Source organism: Miscanthus floridulus, chromosome 2 (assembly GCF_019320115.1).
Source record: "Miscanthus floridulus cultivar M001 chromosome 2, ASM1932011v1, whole genome shotgun sequence".
NCBI lineage: Eukaryota > Viridiplantae > Streptophyta > Magnoliopsida > Poales > Poaceae > Miscanthus > Miscanthus floridulus.
Window position 1 is genome coordinate 56,213,341 of NC_089581.1, and position 11,352 is coordinate 56,224,692.

General features: G+C 49.8%; 1 pseudogene; it reads right to left on the minus strand.

The window, feature by feature from the left end:
- Window positions 1-3,311: 3,311 nt before the first annotated feature.
- Window positions 3,312-6,150, minus strand: LOC136538868 (probable inactive receptor kinase At3g02880; annotated as a pseudogene).
- Between the last annotated feature and the right edge of the window lie 5,202 nt (window positions 6,151-11,352).

Below are 11,352 nucleotides of genomic sequence, written 5' to 3' on the forward strand. Positions count from 1 at the left end.
ACCAGGAGATAAACATCACAACACTAAGAAAATAATGACGGTATAAAGTTTAATGGACACAGATAAGAAAAACACAAAATGTTCAATTTTGTACATTAACATTGTAACTGATTTTTTTAACTCAAACATTATAACTGAATTGAAGCCACATACTTAGTAATACTGCATTGCTTCATACGTATTCAGTTTTGAAACAAAATTAACATGTGCTATATTGAAAACTGACTTCAAGCCTATAATCTATAGCTTCTAGCTAAGAAGGAAATCAAGAAAATTAGCACACAACTGGACCAGCAGAACTTGAATCATATGTATACTTTGCTTGAGTAGCCCTTAATAAATTTCACATGGTTACCAATAATAACTCAGTAGACTAGATATTTCATAATCCTAAAGTTTCATGTTGGTAAAAAAACAAGAAACCAAATAAAGTTCAGATTCAGTTATTTATCCACTCGTGACTATTGCACAGCTCCGGTCAGCCTCTGGTTGGCCTGGAACAGAGATCATAACTTTCCATGCCTAGCTATGGAATGCAAGAACACTAACCCTGACGAAGACGTGTATTTTCCATGTCACAGAGAGACACGTTAATGCTATTGACCTTTCTCCTACACATGATACAATATGTTTCTCTTCACAAACTCATTTATACACGTCTTTTCTATCCACTTTCCCTTGCCACATGGCAAATGTGAAAACATAAAGTGCATGTCAGCCTGTGTAATATTGACACATTGTCATGAGCTTTGTGTCCAATCTGTGATTCATGAAGTAGCATGTGGTCTATCTAGATGTCCAGGTTGTCTGCACTTCTGAGCTAATTGTTTGTTTAGGTGAGTTCTCTTGGTCTTTTATCAGGATGCAATTGTGTGCTTAAGCATTTAGCCTAGACTTGCAAAGTTGCAACTATGTCACCTTGATTAATTTATTTCATATAAAAATATCTGAGAGCTGATAGTAGATTCTGCTAAAAACATGTATAATCACCTAGCCTCATCCTAATAGCTATAACTTAATAACCTATTCTCTTTATCTTTTTTCAGGATGCAACTGTGTCTATGCATTTAGTTGAGATTTACTTTGGATAGCAGGTCCATCTCGAAATACTCTTGTTCCTTTTTGATAGAAGAGTATGTATGATGCTCCGATTGCTAAACTTATCAGTTGTAAATAACCTTTTAAATTGTCAAAGGCACTAGATAAGGAATAATAGTTTTTCCTTTTAGTTTCCACGTACTTTCCTGTCATTTAAACACCAGCATTAGGCTTCTGCTTCGTGATTGTTGAGGCCAACTATTGCAAAGAAATGATAGCGTAGGGTCTTTCCTGTCAAGTCCGTTGCATGGTAGTTGTGCTATACTGCTATTTCTTATACGTCAAGAGTACTTGGTGAAAGCATCCTTGGTGGACACAACAATATTTTTAGCTGTATAATTTGTCAATTACTTATGCCTAATGTTTCATATCATTAAGGCAATTTTGCTTGTGCAGAGTGTAAAAACTATAAGCAATGTTATTGAAGGAGACAAATAACAAAATAAATGGTAGGAAGAAGGAGTTGGCACGCCTGGTGGCAGCAGTGAGCGATGATGTAGGAGGCGTTGAAGAAGCTAGGGTCCACCAGTGACGGAGTCCTCAGAGCAGTTGCAGATCGTGAGGGCGTGCAGGATGTGCGTGGCCTCCTTCGCTTGCTTCCTCTAGTTCTTGTTGTTTCCTCTTCCGCGAGCAGGATGTGCTTCCTCTAGTTTCACTCGACGGGATGCGGCGTCGCGGCCAACTGCAGGGCGTCGCGGCCAGAAAAAATAATCACAAACTCCGGGGTAACAGATAAGATCATAAATACCCGAGCAAAGCTTGAGGAACAACTTCTACCCTCATCAGGTGCTTTATTCAGTCCAAGCACGAGTCATATATTTGAAAAAGTCATAGGATGTTTCAATTGCACAGTATACAAAAATTCCACATTTCAGATAGAAATGCCTGACACTTTTTAAGGAGCAGTATTTGGATGAGCTTCTCATTCATTAAACAACACCTTTGACAAAGCAGTATGCTGCTACTTTGCTAGTCATATCACGAGCGTTGCAAGCTGGTTACAAGGTATATAGAATATAGACGAAATCAGAAATCTGCAGCCCTGGTTTCCTATGGTTGACCCTCAGGTTCAGTCGCAAAATATCCAGGGAAGATGGAGATGGAGACATAGGAGGGAGGACAGAGCGGCTGAGGGGATTCAGGTATCTGGTGGTGACGCTCCAGCCGACCTAGATCTGAGAGAAGCTTGACCTCGCGCCGCAGATCCGTGGTCGCCGGCTTCCGACGAGGTGGACGGGGCAGAAGCGGATGGGGCGCACCACGGGGATGAAGGATGCTACGCCACTGCTGGTAGGGAGGAGCCGCACCGCGGGGCGCGCTGCAGGGAGAGAGTAGCCGGACAACGACCAGACGACCTCCTGTGGTGGGTCGGTGCAGCCGCGCAGGGAGGGATGGAGTGCGGGATGCCTGGGGGGCGGAGCTCTTCGTAGAGGCGAACCTGAGAGGGCGGGCGTGGCCATCTGCGGGCGGGCGCGGGCGCAGGGTGGGGCGTGTGGCGGTGACGTGGCCACTTGTGGGCGGGCGCGGGCGTTGGCGCAGCCAGCTCCGGGAGGGCAGGGGGGGGGGGGGGGGGGCGTCGGCGCGGCTAGCTGCGTGAGGGCGACGACTGGGGCGCTCCGATGCGGAGGCGGGCAGATGAATCGCGGGATCAAGGCTGAATCACGGGAGCACTTTTCTTTTAGCTATTTCCTTTTCAATGTTGTCGCAAGGGACAAGCGTCGAAGCGAGGCTGCGGGAACGCAACAGATAGGACAATGGACCTCGCGTGAGAATGTTGTATCAAAACGGTGTCCACTTTTTAGTTTTTTTTAGTTGTGAGAGATTACGATGTTTATCATCTACGAGTTGCAACCAGGAAAAGGCCGAAAATACATATTACCATTCAGGATTGCGAACAACAATTATTGTTTGGAAATCAATAATACATGTTCAGCATATAAATCGGCAAAACAAATTAACAAAATGTACATCACAAATAAGATGTTGCGTAAAACTTTCAGCGCAAAATACCCTCTATATGAAACCAATCTGCTGCAAGCATAACAAATGGATGAGCACAGTTAAATCACATCAGCCTAATCCTGTAGCTTGAATGTGGATGGCCATGATTCAGGCACGATATATTGATCTGATGGTTGATGCACCAGTGTACCTCATGCTGGTTTCATCATCACGCAAATAACGTTCTCCTTCATTCTAGACCTACATACAAAAATGACTGGAATTAAAATGCGCACCGGAGCTCATTCATCCCCAGCTAAGCACGAAAATTGTGAGCATCCAACCAAATTAAAGATGCAACGCTAAGGGTCTCAAATCACCTGAGGTACAAGTTTCAGTGCTAACAGATACGAACTTGGACGAGTTCACGTCCTTTTCTGTGATTGCACCAGAGCAATCGATCAGGGAGCATCGACGTACTACTTCCTGCTCGATTGCAATGTTACAATTGAAAAGGGAAGAAAAACTGAAAGGGGATCGATTTTGAGTTTTTGACATACAAATCAAATGAATTCGGAATCAAGAAGATCATGTCGACCAGCCCACACCCTGCATCGTCGTAGAGCTAGCTCAACGACGATCTAGCTCTGATCCGTCGCCGGCGGCGATCTCGTCGATCATCCCGACGACGTCCTGCACCTTGGGCCGCCTGTCGGGCTCGATGGCGGCGCAGAGGAGAGCGACCTCGGTGAGTCGGAGCATGTCCCCGTGGCGTCCCCTGGTCGCCCACGATCTCCACGTCGAGGATGTCCGTGGACCACTCGTGGCTGAGCGCCAGCCGCGCCCACTCCGCCAGGTCGCCGTCTTCCTCCACGGGCACCTTCCCCGTCACCAGCTCCAGCAGCACCAACCCGAGGCAGTACACGTCGGCGCGGGACGACAGCCGCCTGCCGCCGCGGCGCACGAACTCGGGACACTTGGCCGCCGCCAGCCGGTGCGCGTGGTGCGGAAGCAGCGGGTGGAAGCCGTGGTCCGTCAGCTTCGGCACCGCCTGCTTCTGCTGTCCGCCATTGGCAGCCGAGAAGAAGACGAGCACGTTGGACGACTTGAGGTTGCCGTGCGGCGGCCGGTGGAAGTACGGCAGCGACTTGTGCAGGTACGCCAGCCCGCGCGCCATGCCCTGCGCTATCGACAGCCGCGCCGGCCACGGCAGCGGCGTCCTCCCCTCGCCTCTGTTTCCTGCGAAACACGCGCAAACAAAGCAAAGGCTTCCATGGTGATCATCTCGCTCAGCCGACACGACGACACGGACGCGACGCACGCACGCGTCCGGACGACGTACCATGCAGGAGCTGGAAGAGGCTGCACCCGGGAACGTGCTCGTACACGACCAACTTCTCCTCCTTGGAGTAGAAGCACGCGACGAGGTCGACGACGTTCTCGTGCCGGAGCTTGCCCAGGAGCTGAATGGTGTGCGTGAAGTCCCTACGCGGCACGTGCGACATGTTGCGCAGCCGCTTCACGACGACGACGGGGCCGGCCTGGAGGGTCACCCGGTACGTGATCCCCAGTCGCCCCTTGCCGAGCATCTCCGCCGTGGACTGGAAGAGCTCGTCGAGGTCGAAGCTGGCGCCGTTGGCGCGGAAGAACTGCAGTTCGGCCCCCTTGCCAGGATTCCGTGCTCCGGCTGCCGCTCCCTCGGCCTTGCTCCACCTCCACCTTGTCCTTGATGTCCTCCGCCGCCGTCACTTTCGCATTGTACAGAGAACAAGTCCCCGTCAGAAACAAGAAGGCCGTTGCAGAGGAAAGAGGAGTCGGTCAGGAAGTGATCCGAATTGTCACCTGCGGCACTGGCACGGCCACCGAGACGGACCTCATGGCTCTTCTTCTTGTGGTGCAAGAAGATGAACACAGCCGCGAACGGCACTAGCGCCGCGATGAGGGTGATCGCCACGACGCTCCACGCCGCCAGCCTGAACCGCAAGTGCTTCCGTGCCGCCCGACGACCGCCATCGCCAGCCGGCCTCACGATTGGACTGCTGCTTCCATATGCTGGCGGAGCACCGGACGACGTCGGCCCCTCCCGGCACTCGGCGTTCACAACCTCGCCACAGAGCCTGAGGTTGTGGTCGAACGCGCTGACGGGGAACCGGCGCAGCGCGGGGGTGCCAGGAACCTCGCCCTGGAGGAAGTTGTAGGACACGTTGAAGACGACGAGCCCGTGCTGCTCGAACGCCGGGAGGGTGCCGCTGAGCAGGTTGTCCTGGAGCTCGAGCCGCGCGAGCTCCCGCAGCGACGTGGCGTACCCGCGCGGGATGGGCCCCGAGAACCGGTTGCTGGACAGGTCGACGGCGCGGAGCCGCGACAGCCCGTCGAGCCCCGGGAGCGCGCCGTGGAGCGCGTTCCCGCGCAGGGACAGCGCCTCGAGCCGCGACACGGCCCGGAGCGCGCCCCGCGGGAGCGTGCCCGTGAGCTGCGCGCCGTCGAGCGCCACGCCGACCACGCGCCCGTCGCCGTCGCACGACACGCCGTGCCAACGGCTCCGCTCGCCGTGGCACGGAGGCCCCGTCCAGTTGGAGTGCAGGTCCAGCGCCGACCGCAGCGTGTCGCGCAGCACCAGCAGGTCGCGCCGCTCGTCCCGGTGCTCCTCCAGATCCAACTCCGTCACCTCCGCGCCGCCCCGCTCCAGAATCACCGCTAGAACCCACGAAGCGACGAGCCACCGCCATGGCCTCCACTTGCGCCTGTCACACTTGCTCCCGTTCATGGCGCCCTCGATAAACTCGCGTCAAGCAGGCAACATGCATGAAAAGAAGTCGATTTTTTTTTTCGCCGATGAGGGTGATAAACAGATCGATCCTTGCTGGAGGAGGATGCTTGCCGAGATGTGCAAGGCAAGGGAGGCAGTGGGCAGGAGAGAGAACCATGATAAGATACGTGGAGACGGAGGGACGCCGGTGGTAGTAGGCGGCAGTGGTGCGTGCTGGTAGCAGGAGGGCGCTGGATTTTTGGTGGATTCGACGTGAACGTCTGGGCAGTTCGGTCGCGGCTGCAGCGACGGGCCAACCGATCCGGATGGACGCAGCTGGAGTGTGGGAGAAGAGCTGAGAGCTGGTAAACCCAAGTGGCCGAGTGCTGAATTGGTTGAGACCAGAGAAACTGACGCGGTCTACGTACTCTTTACTCTTAAATCAGTATATACGGTGGTGTTTGATTGCTAGTCACATTTTTATCTTAGGCGTGTTTAATGATTTAATCAAATGTAGCATTATTTATTGGCAAATATATTTGATTAATAATTTTTTAGTGTCACGTGTCATAGTGTATAAAAAATATGGTAAGATTTCTTTTGGCATTGATAAATAAATTAGCTTGCTAGACTTATCTAATGTTAGTTATCGTAGACGATAGCTATGTTGTGAACTTGTGATGTTTGCTCGCAATATGACGTGTATGTATGATATTTTTTTTTCTACTACTTTGTAAACATGTCGTGTGTTGCAACAGGACTCGGTACGTTTTGAAATCGGATTTCGTACTATCACTGGATGTGAGTCATTCTAACATATATGAGTTCAGGATAGTAAGTCCTGATCACGATGGGACATGGAGTGTGTAGAAGTAATTTGGGAATAAAAAACATATTGGAAGAAACCCTTCGCTCTTTAATATTATTATATTATAGATATAGATATAGATCATTAATGCTTGTTCTTACCATTAGTGTGTTTTTTAGGCATTCGATTTTTATTATGTGTGTCAACTATATGCACGTTTCTTTTAGATAATGAAAATAAACATTCAGCTTTGTATTCTAAAAGGAGAAAGACCACCCTAATACAAAAATCATACGCCAACAACCCAATCGAGTTTACATACAAATTCATCTCATTTCATAAGTCAATTCATGAAATAAAAGGCCATTCAAAGGACATGCAGAAGCCCATAGCCGACTGCAAAGTGGACCTAGAACCGAAGCCAATATGTTTCATTGAATAAAGCCTTCATATGAGTTGTTTTGTCAAAAGACAATTTGGTTCCTTGTTAGCTATCTGTCTATGCCTAAGAATCCAACAAGTCAGGGTTAAGGGTTGGTTTTGGTAGATAGGGTCATATAAGAGTGGTGCACTGAGGCTTCATCACGATTTAGGGTACGCTTGGCTTGTTGAAACGTTTTTGTTTCTCATTTGAATCACTAGAATCGGCTCCAAATAGGTTTCTCGGACTGAGAATCAGAACTGAAACGATTCACGTTTCCTCCTTCTAGGCTCGAAACACCATGTCCTGGTTTCGCACTGTTTCGCTCCTCCAGCCCTTGGACCTCTCCTCTCTTTTGACGAAAATTATAGGCCGTCGCCACCGTCTTATTTGCTCACGGTTGTAAATACTTTAGTTTGGCCTATAGTAACTCAAGAAAAACCCATCACATATCAAGAGCATTTTGGTCTATTTCACCACATTCTTCTCTCTTTCAGAATCTGAATCCAACACCAGCCAAATGGTTTGAGGAAGTGATTCTGTTTCTCAAACAAACATTTCTTCAGAGTCTGAAACGTTTTTTTGGATCTCTACCAAACGATCCTTAGTGGTGTGACAGTTGCAAGAAAAAAAGTTCATGAGGGTTGAGTGAAGAAGACAGGAGTTGCTGCTATGTCTACTGATGTGCTGCTAGAGACGGAAGAAGGAACCGCAGTATATGCATCGGAGGCCTAAAATATTTGAGCGTTGTGCCTTCTAGTTCTAGACAACTTTCTAGAGGTCTAGAGTCGAGAATTTTTTCCCTATGTGAAAACGAAAAACAATCTCTGGTTGGCCATTCCACTCTTAGGCATAGACGGGGGAATATGGTTGCTGCAGTACCCTCATGTAGATATTTACTAAAGATTTCAAGTATTAGTTCCAAAGTGGTTAAAAAGGACAACGATAAAAAAAGAGGAAATAGGCTTTTGCACTAGTATGATACGTCGCAGTCATAACAAGGGTTTGGCTTTGATACATTTATTTATTTGTTTTTTTATATGGAGGGACCTATATCGAAGTACTTCCTCAGTTCTTCTAAATTATAAGACGCTCTTTCTTTCTAGATACATAGCTTTTGTTATGCATTTAAATATACATTTAGTCTAGATACATTAGTAAAACCTATGTATCTAAAAAAATCAGAACATCTTATAATTTGGAACAAAGGGAGTAGACTAAGGGCTCATTCTAGGTCCAAGAACCATTATTCTAGGTTTACTTGCTTATACAAATTAAGATAACCATTCTAGCTGGATTCTTTCCAGGGAGCCATTCCCTAATAACTGAAAGGGGCCTAAGTAATATTGCGTTGTTTCATGTTAGATTCAATATAATTAATTTGATAGTGTAGATTTTAGTGTATTGTTCCATAAATCTAGTCAAAATCAAGTAAAACCTAAGACAAAACTAAAACGGTTTATATTTTGGAAGGGAGGAAATCCTTACGACCACCAAAAAATCATGAGAAGCAGTGGTCATGGTTGTACCTTGTGCCCATCTAAGATGAAGTCTTAGAATTGACACCCTATGGACCTGTTTGGTTCGTGCATCCCTATTTCGACGCCTGTAGTGGTGATGGTTTCCTGACCGACGATGCCATGCAGTAGAGCAACCAAACATGCTCTATATGTTTTATTAATACAACTATTTCATTATATATGTCAGACACCATGCTTGTGAATATCGATGTGCCTATATTAATCTTTTTCGGAGGAATGTATGTGTTTATAGAGTTAATTCATAAGGGCTTGTCTATGTGCACACGCATTCACATCTCTATTTTGTTTTAAAGAAAAACTTATTGCTTTGATTAATAATACTTAGTCAACTTTGACCGCTCCGAGAGTATTGGAATGTTAGTTTGGCAATATAAATGCTATGTGTAAAATTATCTAGTCTCGTACATTTATTTAAATGGTGTTTACAAGTTACAGATGGAAAATCGTAAATACTCAACAGCGCTTTTTTTTTGGATAATACGCAGGTTCTCTGGTTGATATATCCCCGGAGAAGATTTAGAGATTAGAGTGAAGCTGCTCACTCGATTGAGCAGTTGCACCAACCGATAGATGGTGGGCCGAAGAAATTGGACGGCTGCGATCTGGTATGACCAGGAGTGCTCGACTGACGAGACGCACCGGGACGCCGACCTTTACTCTTTCTGTACAAGCCATCAGCGTGTAAAGAAATGCCAGCCTTCACACTTCTTTGGTTGTTGGCTGGTGACCAAAGAGGCAAAGAGTGCAAGGAATCAGAAACCGTCTTGCCTTTATTTTTTCCTTTCTTTTTTCTTTTCCTCTTTGCAGTCTTGTCATCACTTCTTTAACTGGAGCTTCAAAGAAGCAAACAGGCTCTGTGATTGCGTGGGTCTTGAGCTTAAAGGCTTAAACCCCTCACTCAGAAGATTATTAGGGCGTAACTCAACTGTTTGATCTTTGAGAAATGGGGCAGGAAAAAGAAGATACTGAAACTGACACTGACACTGACACTGACACTGACACTGATACTTACACGTAGCTGCGCGTCCTTGGTTACCTTTGAAGATCGCGAGATCCATGCTGAAAAGAAAATCGGAGATTGCAGGATAAAAAATATGCAGGTCCCACTGAGTGAGAGTCCCCGTCTGAACTTATCTTATGGGGTGTTTCAGCTTGGAGCTCCAAAATCTATTTAGGAGGGACTAAATTTAGCAGCTGCAATTCAAACAGGACATTAATGCAATGTTTTTTTAAATTAAGGAATAACAGTACTCGCAAAAAATAAAGGAAACAACATTTCAGCCTCCAGCACGTTGTATCAAACGATAGCACACGAAGATATATGCAACTCTAGAAAATCATTCAACCCTGAATTCTAAACCAATTTCGCCAACTAAGTATCAAAGACTTAAAATACCCTCCCTCCATCATACGACAACCTTCCTTCAATGATAAACTACTAGTTCATCACGCGTGTCCTCGCGCGCGCCGGCAAGGTAGGAAAAGAGATAAAGAGAATTTTTTGGCACCTAATTCACTGCATAGATTGAATGTGGAGCGGAGAAATGCAACCATACAGCCGACAGATCCGGCCATCCGTCACCGGAGCCGGCAAGGGAAGGGGAGGGAAGCAAGAGAGAGAGCGTACCTTTACGTGTACAGCGGCCGGGCAGTAGTCTTTCCGCGACCACCTCTCCCGCGGCCCGCGCCCACGGCGTGCAGCGACGGCGGCGGGCAGTGGGCCTGCTCGCAACGGCGCGCTCGCACCCACCCCCGGCCAGGGGCATGGCCGCTGAGCACAGGCAACTAGGGTTTGGTCGAGCACACGCGGAGCGGCGGGAAGGGGTAGCGCGGGGGAAGCAGCGGAGGCACAGGTAGCTAGGGTTTGGTGGAGCACACGCGGAGCGACGGGAAGGGACCGCGCGGGGGAAGCAGCGACGGCGGCTACCAGCATGGGCCTGTTGTGCCGCTCCGTGGCCGAGGACGTCCACCGCCGTCGGGGCCCACGCGCGGCGCTGCACAGCATGCCGGGTGCGCCGTCGCCCCGCCAGCGCAGCGCGCGAGGAGAGGCGAACCTGCGGGACGAAGCCGCGTCAGGGTGGCAGCCACAACGGCGTCCACCTGCGGGGGGCAGCGGGGGCCAGCTCGCGGACGCGTGCCACCGTCCAGCCGGCGCACCGGCTATCGGTGGAGCCCATGCAACTAGATCTAGTGGAGATGGGGAGGCCTCGCGCTGGATCCACCTGCTCGCCGCAGATCAACCGCCTCCGTTGCCGACACGAGCTCCACGCCGTGCTCCAGCCTCAGATCCGCCGCCGGGAGGGGCCCCGCGTGCGGCCGCTTCAGATCCACCGTCGAGGTTGCCGACGTGACCTCCCTGTCGTCATCCACGCCCACCACAGAGGTCACTCCGCGCCAGAGCCCTCGGCCGCGTCAAGGCATCCGCTGGCTGGCCGTGCGGCCGTGGGGACGACCGGCGACGGAGGGGCCAAACCCTAGGACGCGCGACCCGCTGGCTTGCGTCGCGAGGAGGAAGCGGCGTGGTGGAGGGCCAGGAGGAGGAGGAGGAGGAGGGTGGCCGCCACCGTGCGGAGGGCCGGCCACCGCCGAGGTCGCCCCACGGCGTCGCCTCGGTCACGTCGCGACTGGGGAGCGAGGGAGGGAGCGTACAGGAGAGAGAGAGAGAGAGAGAGAGAGAGAGAGAGAGAGAGAGAGAGAGAGAGAGAGGAGGGGGTGAGAAGTTTCCTAAAGGAGAATCTAGAGCTCGAGTATATATTTGCTCCACCGGATTCGCACGAGAAGCCGCTGAAGCTAG